The sequence below is a fragment of the Trachymyrmex septentrionalis genome, unplaced genomic scaffold, assembly GCF_001594115.1.
Source record: "Trachymyrmex septentrionalis isolate Tsep2-gDNA-1 unplaced genomic scaffold, Tsep1.0 scaffold158, whole genome shotgun sequence".
In the NCBI taxonomy this organism is placed as follows: Eukaryota; Metazoa; Arthropoda; class Insecta; order Hymenoptera; family Formicidae; genus Trachymyrmex; species Trachymyrmex septentrionalis.
The window spans coordinates 287889-299095 of record NW_017304736.1 but is presented as its reverse complement, the minus strand read 5'-3'; the positions used below and the strand labels follow the sequence as shown (position 1 = coordinate 299095).

The window sequence follows — 11207 nt, the reverse complement described above, 5'->3', positions numbered from 1 at the left end:
AGCGCTAGATTAAGATTTGCATAACCGTCGCGTTCTCGGCCCAAGTGTGTTTTAATGTGATCGGGGCTGACGCGACTTATGCATACATAGCGCGACGTTACGTAACTTTATGCAACTTTACGCTGAGATTGCAATCCCTACAAGCTCGCGATGAGCTCGAATTAGTGTAATGTATAGCGAAAACTGAGAGATGGTAGACTCGATGCGTTGATCAAAGTGAAATCCGCAAGCCTCTGACGAGCATCTGTTTAAATATCATTTTGGCTGCTCTATCTTATCAAAACGTGGCGACAGAAGGATGAATATATATCAATGATATGACAGTCAAAGGCAGCTGTTCATACATGCGCTAGTTAGTATCAGAAAGCAAAGTTTGCATGACACTCTTCTAGACAAGTCTTAAATCTCATTTTGTCAAATATAATTCTTTAACCCTTCAATGCATTGGTACTCGTGTCTTTAAACAGTAAAGTAAACATTTTTATATTTTTGTGTCAATTTCGCTGTGACGCGAAAAATCTAATTTTTTGAATAAAGAACAGTTTTATCATATAGATTTTGTCTTATTTTAACTTTTACTTTTTTAGCAGAAATCTTGGGAAACACGATAAAAATTGAAAAATTATGCATTCGCAGAAGTGTTAAATTAATATAAATCAAAATGTATAAAATAGATATAAATAAAATGAGAGCTTAGTTTTTATTTTATTCTGTTATATATATATATATGCGTCTTGTTCTTATTCTTACTTTTTATCTTTATATTATTAAACGGAGAGAATTTTTTTCTTCAAATTTACCTCGAAAATACATTGAAAAAAGAAGTGTTTAATTTTAAAATATTAAAATATTTTATTCTTGTCTCCATTTTTTAATCTCCACTTAAAGATGTTTTAATTTCAAACTTTTTCAATAAACAAAACACGACGTGTTTGGAACGCATAGTGTTTTAAATCCAAATAGATAGTGTTCCACGTCTACTGAAAAAATTTAAAACTGAAACATCTTTAAATGTTAAAAAAATGGGAACAAGAACAAAGCACATTTCTTTTTAGTGTATAGTAGTTCTGGGGCAACATTGTACTTTAAAGTATTTTACATAAATTTTTCTTTCATTAGTAAAACTATAATATAAAATATAAAATAAGTTTGATTAATTTTACTAAAGTATATGGTAAAAATCTTTAAAATATTATATTGTACCACAACTACTATATTTTCAGGATAAATAAAAAAAAATTCTTTCCAGATATCAAATTAGGTTGTGTTTTGTCTTCACTTTTCCTCAAATTTTTCATCATAAAAACGTGTACGTATATCAGTGTTTACGACGTGTGTAAATGTGTGTAAATATCCGCAAATTTATTGAGCTTCATGGATTTGTTAAACCCAAATGACTGCGGATCAATCATTCCTCCGGGAATCATAAATAAAAATATCATTTTGCAACATCGTGTCAAAAAGAAATGTGATTGAATAAAACGAATTTTTGAAAATCTATTTTTCCGTCGCTATTTTAACTAATTTTAATTGAAAGATACCGTTTTCGAATGCGCGCCGTGGCACTGCAAAAATCCCTAACTATCGGTCAGAGTTCCAAGTTAACACGACAAAAAAACGATATATATTTCTGTCGTCGGATTGTGGACTAAACCGCGCAATTTCGGACGGAGCGGTTTCGCCGCGACGCATATATCACGGGGATCGGACGTGCAGATTTTTTTCAGATATATCTCGCGGCCGGCCAACACGCGGAAACCGCGTGCATGCAAAAGAAGAAAAAAAAAAAACCCGTCGGCGTACGCGCGTACGTGCGTCCGCCTCTTCATAAAGTCATAACTCAACCGTACCCTCCCTCCCGGCGTGCATCCCTCGGCATAACATTTAAAACGATTTCCGCTGGCAGCCGTGCCAAGACCGTAGCAGCGTTGTTTCGGGGATAGATTAACGAAACATAACGCCAGTACTCGCTACGGACTTCCAAGGGGTAGCTCAGATAATGGGAAGGGGCGTGTTGGCACCGCTCTGGCAGTTAAGCAGCATTCAGTGCCGGCAATGCCGCGACTTGGCCTCCGGGGCCGCGATCGATGGAAAATTTCAGGAGTTTCGAGGCAATCCAGGCCTTCGAGAGACTTTATGCACAACGCGAGAAGAGGGATTTAACTGTGAGAAGTGTATCTTAATGAGATATAATCGCTTGACGCGAACAAAGCGGAGCGTCGATATCGATACGAGAAGTCGAGTATCACGTGCTACGGGCGCGAATAAACGATAAATGTCCGGTGAAAATATCTCGGACGTCCCGAAGATATCGTAACTTTTTAACGTTGTACGAGGGAGAGCTACGTCGAGTTAGCAACTCAGACGCCGGGGATAACGGTGTGTATGTCCAGGGTTATTTATGACATTACTCGCCATAAATAAATGGCGAGGGAAGGAAAAGAGAAGAAACCATTCACGCCGTATTCGGACTCTACGATTACAAAGCACAGTTTCTTCAGCCCTTCTTTGTGCTCCGACTTTCTTCATTCGCTGCGTTTGTGATTCAAGTAAATGCCAGGACGTGCATTCCCCGAGTCCTCCCAGTTCCCATGCAAAATTTTCGCGCTACTAGGAAAGGGGTATAAGAATGCATTTATCCGGTCCTGGCATTTGCAGAGAATTCCTCACAGAAAGTCCGATGATACATCGCGATGATACTCGCCGCGTCAGTGCCATCCCCGCAATCGCGCTGCTTCCCTTTCCCTCGGATCGTCTCTCTCTCTCTCTCTTCCCTCCTAAACGGGCTCTCGGCGTTAAGAGATTAACTCGTCACGTCGAGCCATTTTAATATCCCAAATCACGGACGGCGAATCAGCAAAATTAGTCGGAGAAACGGCATACGGCGATAAGTATCCGTTACTGTATCCTTTTGCACGTGAACGCATTTCGATTGAAGATTACAGTATCCGTCGCGCGTGTACGCTCAATGGCCGTTCCATGAGGTATAGACGGAAATCGGAGACTAAATAAATCGATATTTCGAAGTCTCGCCGCCCGCAAACTTGGAGCTGCTCCAACGGTCTCGCTGCAAAACGAATGCAGCGTCTGCGTCTCCCGCCAGCTAATTCACGCGTATCGGGGTATATCCGTAATGCCAAACAATTTTGGGTTACGAATGTTACGCGATATTCGCGTAGTTCGGAAAACGTCGCGCATACGCTGCACGTCGATGGAACTTTGCGATTAAGAGAAATATATTGCCCCTTCAAAATTACGTCTCTCCGACCCCGGTATAGGTGCACGCTCGCGCAGTACTCGGCTTGACTAACGAGAGAGCGCTTATTAAGCGAGGCCGAGATAAGATTTTCGCGACGGAGTGGGCGCGACTTGGAATGAAGTGGCATTAATGGAGCAGTAATTGGTTGAAAAGTAGGTAAACTGCTTGCAGTAAACGTTGTAAACACTCACCCCTGGTAAAGTCCGCTTCTCATGCAGAGCGTTCTGGGCGCTGATTGCGCTGTCACGGCTGTAGTAGGTGAGGAACGCACAGCCTGAAAACGAAGAAAAACCCTTATCTCTCTCGCGAAGATTAACTCACGATTTTGCCGGCGTGCTACGTAGCATCCCCCCGTGCGCGGCAGCTCTTTACGTACCCCCTTTTATCATAAAAGCATCGAGAGCCGCGACATGCAGACACGCGAGAATTCGGACGGGGTAATCACTTAGAGCAATATTACGACGTGCTTGCGAGGCGAGGTTTATCGGCCGGTCGCGCAACGTAAAACGAAAAAGCTTTTTGCACAGCTGGTAGTTGAGATCCGTCGAAATAAAACTTTTACACCGCTCCCTCGTGTCAACCAGGGCGAAACGCGCTGAGTCTAAGGTCGATCATGGATAACGCGATCTTTCCCGTCGTGCACTAGCAGTGCACTGCAATTACGTGAGGCAGTCAATGTGTTATCGTAATTAGCTAGGTCGGTGGAAAATTCTCATTGCATACACAGAGAAAAGTACATAAGATAAATGTTACAGTGAATAGTTAGTAGACATGACACACAATTGTTGAAGGAAATGACAAATATTTTTAATTAAACTTTCAATAATATGTACGATTCTAAATAAACTTGTCTTTTATTATATTTTTATAAACACTGAATTTATTTAGAGTTGTATATATTATTAAAATCCTGGTTCATATAAGTCGAAATCAAATCGGTTCGATTGATTTTTCGGACCGTTTGATTTGATATCGACTACATTTTCTATTAATCTTCGAAGAAGATCGACATTTTATCAACGCTGCATCAAGTTTCTTTCGAAGATCAATAGAAAATCTAGCAGGTATCAAATCGAATGGTCCTAAAAATCAATCGACTTGAAATCAGCTAGAGAAGCTTAATATTTTATAAAGTTTTTGTCATTTTGTCAAATAATTGGGTCAAATGATTGTCTACTGATTGATTCATCTTATTATACGCAAGTAATAATTGTAGTCATAAATACCAAAAATTTTTCTCTCAGCATGTTCTCTTCGCGGTACACATTCGCGAAATTTGACGCTGTAAGCTTTATGATGGTCGACGTGCAAAATACGAAGACCGACGTTACCTGAAGCCGCGTTCCAGAAATGTACGTATCTCGTGCAATTGCTAATCGACCAGATTCTTCAAAACTACGAATTCACGCGTTGTGTGAAAATAAACGTGACGTATCCCGCCCGCGATGACAACGACGACAACGACGTACGTAGCGTCGCGCAACGCCTCGATCATCGTCAAAAAACCCGTCCGCCGAGATTTCGGCCATTGATCTTGTCAACAACGGAAGAATAATTTCTGCAGGGACACCCCCGGGAATTCATCACCCGCGCGACACGTTTCGATTCCCACGCGCGATATACCGTTACTCGTAAAACACGTCGCCTAATCGCGCCCTGCGGAACACGTTATGCGAGACCGCTACGCTATCATCTTCGTCAGATAGTAATATCGATGTAGCGACGGAAACAACCCACCCACAACCCGCACCAACGTCGCGCTCACGCAAGCCTCGCGTAGCACTCTAGAATCAGGCCGTTATCTCGTGGTTCATATAAATAGCCCTGTATTAGTCGCACTTCAGAAGTTCATATGCTGCTTATCCGCTAGCGTAAAATTGTAATACAGACTTGTAATACAAAGTGTATCGTCTCTTATCAGATTAATTTCGAAAGGGGCGAACTCAGAAGCCGTAAAGTAGCATACTTATTAAATTTTAATACTAAAATTCGCAAAAGATGAACGTATGAAGATTAATGATCATTATCCGTAGCAGTCGGTCAGTTAAAGACGTCAGTTAGAATTTGATGTAATATTAAGTAACATAAAAATATTGAAAAATACAAATCTCTATGTATGGAATCAATTCTTGCGGACCGCACTCGATTTAAGAAATAGCGCCGGTATCACTGCGGGTTAAAACGATGGTAATTAACCCGAGAATATTGGACGGTACTTGAACCAGACCATTATCGGCTATCGCGCTGTCGAGCAAACCCCTTGGGACCGCCTTCCTATCGGTCTGAGAATTTATTCAAAGGGCCTCTCGGTCTCCTATCTGATCACCATTTGACTATCTCAACACAGGGAGATGGATGTAAGCAAGCACGCGCAGCGCAAAAGCCGCGGACAGATCCAAGGAGAACCAAGATTGCACAAATATTTATGACACGACTCTATCAGTGCGATTCTGTCACTTACGGAATTCATTAAATTCATTAAACACACTCACGTGCGGCGAATCCATTCGCGTACTCATATAATTTCAATCTTAATTCATGTATATATTACACGCAACGTTTCACTGCTTAATAATATTATCTCGAATAGAAAAGATATCGCTAATTGCATTTATTATATAATAATAGGTACGTTTCTGTTATATTGTGAAAATAAGTTTGGCATTTAATACATTCTGTAGCAGTAAAAAAACATTTTGTACTTGTGGTGGAAACGGTCTACTCAAGTCCTTGTTAAAACTTTGTGTTGTATTTTTAACATATTTGAGTGTGAATTTAGTGTAATGTGATTATTTAAATAATTTGTGTTAAGTTCAAATGAGAAAAAATTCAAAAATTTAAGAAATAAAATAATATAATAAAGGGCTACGAATCACTCTAGATCTTAAATAAGAAAAACTTTTTAATAGACAATTAAACCATATACAACAGACAACCTCTATCGGATTATTCTCAATGTTAGACTTTAAAATGTTACCAGTAATCTCGCTCAACGCTCGTAATTAATTAAACATGTAAAACGCATAAAAACGCATGTAATACTTGCATGTTTGAACATTAAAAGATGATAATAATTCCTCGGATTCTAATAAATATTGTAGTTTCCGAAAATTTATTTTAGTTGCCTTGCTTCATATCTTCTAATTGGGTATAACTTCTTCATGCCATAAAAACGGATAGGTATGAAACAAATTATATGTGATTACAATATAATACTATTTCATATATCTTCTCATAACTGAGGTTTAATAATGGTCGGTCCAATTTAAAATAATTAAAAGGAGAGTGCAGGAGAGACAGTAAATGTGAAAAATAATTATTATTCAAAAGGTCTTGCAACTAACGATGTAATTTGTATTAAATTGATATCCAATATTTCTTAATGTCAAAATAACGTAATTGACGAGTAAGTGAACGAATAACAAAAAAAAAAATAATGTGTTTTAAAACATAAATTCTAAGATAAATAAATAAAATACGTATTAATTTAATTTATATCATAACTGTAAATTTTATTTAAAAAATATACTTCCACGGCTTGTTCACAAACTATTGTCAGTATTATTATTTTTTTTTGTTTATTTTCTAAAATAATATTTGTGTTATATATAAATATTTATTTTACATTAACATAAAAATTTGAAATGGATCGTTTAAGACATGCGAAATAATACGCGTTAAATTTAACACCAACTTTCGAACTGTGTCACATCAATTATTTAATTCATATAAAGTTACTGAATTTAATTAACACACGTTTTTAAAACTGTCGATAGATTCGCAAATCACTACATCTTGTACCCGCGAAAGAAAAGAACTGAAATTCTGAATCACACTGTTTTACGATATGATACTTGAGACGTTTTAATCTCGCACTAGAACTCGGACGACACAGTTTTCTGAGGATGAGAGAGGGAATGCACCAGTATGCGCACTCTCTCTCTCTCTCTCTCTCTCTCTCTCTCTCTCTCTCTCTCTCTCTCTCTCTTCCAGTCTTTTCCCTTCTAAAGAGTCACGTCGTGCAAACGAGAGAACGAGGAAGTAAGAGAAGCGTGAGACGCGCTGCGCGCACTTGTAATTTTTCATACGGCACATCGCACGCGTCCAGAGCTCCACGCGGTTTATATCCAGGCACCGCGATACGTCTCATTCGCACGTATAGAAGGCCCAACCTAACCCGGAGTAAGTCCGCATATAAAAGTTCTCCCCTTCGAGCCCCGGAAGAGCCGAGGGATGGAACGCGCCGTGGTGGTGGCCGAAAGTTCGCGTGGGGCTGTAGCCTGCGGCCGGTCACGACGCCACCGGTACTCGACGTCAGATACGGGAATACATGCCGCGCTCACTATTTCGGAAATGCCCGAAAATATTTATAAACATCGCGGTCGCGCTTATCTTAATTGCATTGGGGAACCGGGCTCGCGTGGCTCCCCTATTCTACGAGCCGGATACCGGCGGGAATAGAAAACTTCGTCGCGACGGCAAATCGCAAGCCCCCGGGCGGGCCTTCCGAGGATGAATTAGCTCCCAGCGACGCGACAAGAACAGGGACAATCGTTTCCTCGCACACGTTCCCATGAATCTCCCCCGGCCTCCCTTTGCCTTTTTTTTGGTTAAATTCAATCTGCGAGCGATGCAATACGGTGCCCACTCAGGGAAAATAAGATACTTCAACCGCAAATGGATGTATACATTCGTAATGCAGTAAACAGGAGTAGGCAAGTTTGACGTGCAAGTTTAACTTTGGAATCTACTGTTTACTCCACTGTCGGGGCAGCCGCTTTCGTGGTATCTATTTACGAATTGGGACAGTTCGGTTACTGCCCCGTCGAAAATACAGAGTTAATTCAGTTTTATACCTCTAGGTGAGAAAACGTTTAATTATAATTAAATTGTCACCAAGATATTTAAAGAATTTGGGGAAAAATTATATAAATATCTTTCTAAATAAATTTCATTTCGCTGTATAGGATAATTAACACGACGAGAGGTAACGATTATACCGCGATTTCTACACGCCTCCTCCTCGACGTAGTCACGTCTAGCATAGGCAATTACGATAAGGCTTACGATTAGCTTGACAGCGAAGCGTCGAGTGGCGGCGCGGTCTCGTGCAAATTGCAGATGAAGCAGTTATACATTCGGTCGTGTAGGAACAATTCACTGATTCTAGATAATGAAACAGCTTGTCATCGGGTATGCGCATAGTCACCTACGTGTGCAGCGAAGTTTCGTCGTATTTAGGCTTTACGCATACACGAATATGCAAAGCGCGAAATATGTATGTGGATATGCCGCGGCAAATTGATGTGTGGAGAAGTTTGTCTCGTCGCTAAGTTACTAATGAAGATACGAAGCAAAAAGTGTATCGAAATTGGCGTCGAATGTACGGCGGTTCCCAATGTGATTCGCGTACGTCCCGTAGGTACTTATTTTCAATGAGCAAATCTAATTAATTCAATTGAGATTAATTATCATGAGCAAGTCCATGCGGGCCTCGCTGGGATCCTCGATGTGCGAGACAATTTGAAAGCACGACCTTCGTAGCGATGCCTTCGCGCTTCTCTCACATTGTCACGCTCGTCGCGATGCACATGCAGTGTAAAACTCAAATGAGCGAACAGTAAGTATCGGTGAACGCGATATGCAAATTAAATGAGATTGAAACGATACGTTCAATGAGAAAAAATAGTCGAAATACTCGCAAGCAAATGTCATATATGAGGTTTTTTTCAATATTTATTGGTTAAAAAATTTGACTGTTATAAGAAAATATACACATTTCTATAAAATCTATCTCATTTCTGTGAAATATATCTCATTAATTGCAAAAAAAAAGAAAATAAAATAAGTGGCTCATTTGCTAGAAATAAGATTTTATTTCGCCCGTATTTAAATAAATATTTATTTCAGTGAAATAAATATATTTATGACAAATATATTTTTAGGCATCTTTCTCTTAGTGTAACGTCATAAACTAAGAATAATATTCATAAATATATCACGCTATATTATGTTACCTTCTTGAGTTTAATTTATGTCATACAAATATTATTAAATTTCCACAAAATGATATAAAATCTCTGCCGGTATTGATCACTGCACAATGTAGTTATTATTAATGTTTGTAACAATACGAGAGTGGCGAATCGAGTATGTAACATATGTAACAGTAGAACTATTGTTTAAATACACATGGAGAAAAGTGTCATACATTATATGCGAAAAGGTCATCGTTACAGATTCGTTACGATCCGGAGGGAAGCTTCCATTTGTCTTTAAAAATATATGACGAGGTTATGCAAATTCACTGGAGCCGAATTATAGACTGTTTTATGTTGATTCGAATGAAAGCAAATACGTCCTCAGACAGACAGGTAGATAATCAAGTAGTTCTTTTCTCATAGCTGTGGACCACATGCGAAGAGGTTGGCAAAACCCCTGAGAGGTATGAGACCGTGAAGGAGGACTGTCTAGCTTGTGAGTTTTTGCCTATAAACCTGCCGACGTGTATCGCAAAAGAGTGGGAGAGACATATAGATAAAGAGAGAGAAAGCAGGATGAGAGATACAAACGAGAGTTGATGGCATCGTCCGACGTCGACGAGGGCCAGGCGAGGTGGTCAAAGGGGGTTCAAGAGTAGAAGAGCGTTTTATTTGCGAGGCAATGCGACGGCTAATACACCAGTCACTGGACAGCGTCCAAGTCATAAAATGGATTTTATGACGCCGATCGATACAAAGAGATCTCTCTCTCTCTCTCTCTCTCTCTCTCTCACTTTCCGACAGTCGCCATTCCCCTCTCTCGCCCTCCTGCCGGATGTCCGCCGATGCCCTATATCGGTCCGTACCTTTCGAAGGAGGGTGGCTTTGCGAGTCCACATCGTTCATTCGAGCAAACTCGAATACGACGAAAAGAATCCAACCGATTTGTTCTTCGCGTTTTTCGAAAAGACGATAATACAATCTCATTCCCTCAATATATCCGATCTATTATACTTTTTCGACATTATACAATATAAAAACGATTTGCATTTTGTAAAGAAAAATTAGCAGATTTATGAGAAATCTGAAAGTGAGAAGAAAAGTATAAAATTTGGTTTCGAGCTAAGTCGCATGTATTGTGTCGCAAGTTCAAAATCGCAAAGTGAAAAGAAACGCGCGAAAGTTAAATCCGACGGTGTCTAGAGCGAACTCTTTTAACCATCGAATCATGCCGGCATTGCTTGTCGAAAATTGGAAAGTAAAAGCTCCCAAGTGACACGGTGAACAGGAATGAAAAGTTTCCCGACCGCGTAGTCGGGAAGAAAGAGCGCGTCGTGCCAACCAAATTGCTCTTAACCAGGTAGTAGGCAGTCTGGGAATGAGGATTTTACGGTTCTCCTAATGAATTGAAACGGAACGAGCCTCCGGACTGCAGACTCGCCTGCACCGACTGCACCCGCGCATCACCCGTTACGGTATATACGGAAGTCGTCGTCCCGGCGTGTCGGGGACCGGCTTGTCGGGGACCACGTAGAGATAGGAATTTGCATCTTGGGCGAAAATTGAAATGCACCGGTACAATAAGCAGGGAAGAGTGTCCTGCGAAATGACTTTTATAATAGGGACGCAGGTAATATAGCTGCGGCAGCGGAACAAGAAGCGCTTCTAACTGACGGTACGTACACATCGCCGAGATGTGTGTGTGTGTGTGTGTGTGTGTGTGTGTGTGTGTGTGTGTGTGTGTGTGTGCAAACGTATCGTGGCTGTGTTGTACATATGGAAAGAGCTCTGCGTCGAGATGTGTGTACTTACACTCGCGATATCCCGAGGTGGTAATGGTTGTCCATGACAACGGAATTTTCACCGTTGGATCTTCGCGACACATCGTCGCGCCCGCACGCAGACAATGATACGACACGCGCACACCGTAGAGCGTGGAAACGAAGAGGGCGAGCTGAGAGCGAGCG

At 40.6% G+C, this 11207-nt stretch overlaps 1 protein-coding gene across 2 annotated transcripts in view; it reads right to left on the bottom strand.

The window, feature by feature from the left end:
• Positions 1-11207, bottom strand: part of LOC108745901 (CUGBP Elav-like family member 4) — a 636703-nt gene that overhangs the window by 551061 nt on the left and 74435 nt on the right. For both annotated transcript variants that reach the window (XM_018482320.1, XM_018482318.1), the window contains exon 2: positions 3451-3533. The gene's annotated coding sequence lies outside the window, so the exon portion shown is untranslated. The remainder of the gene's footprint in view (positions 1-3450; positions 3534-11207) is intronic.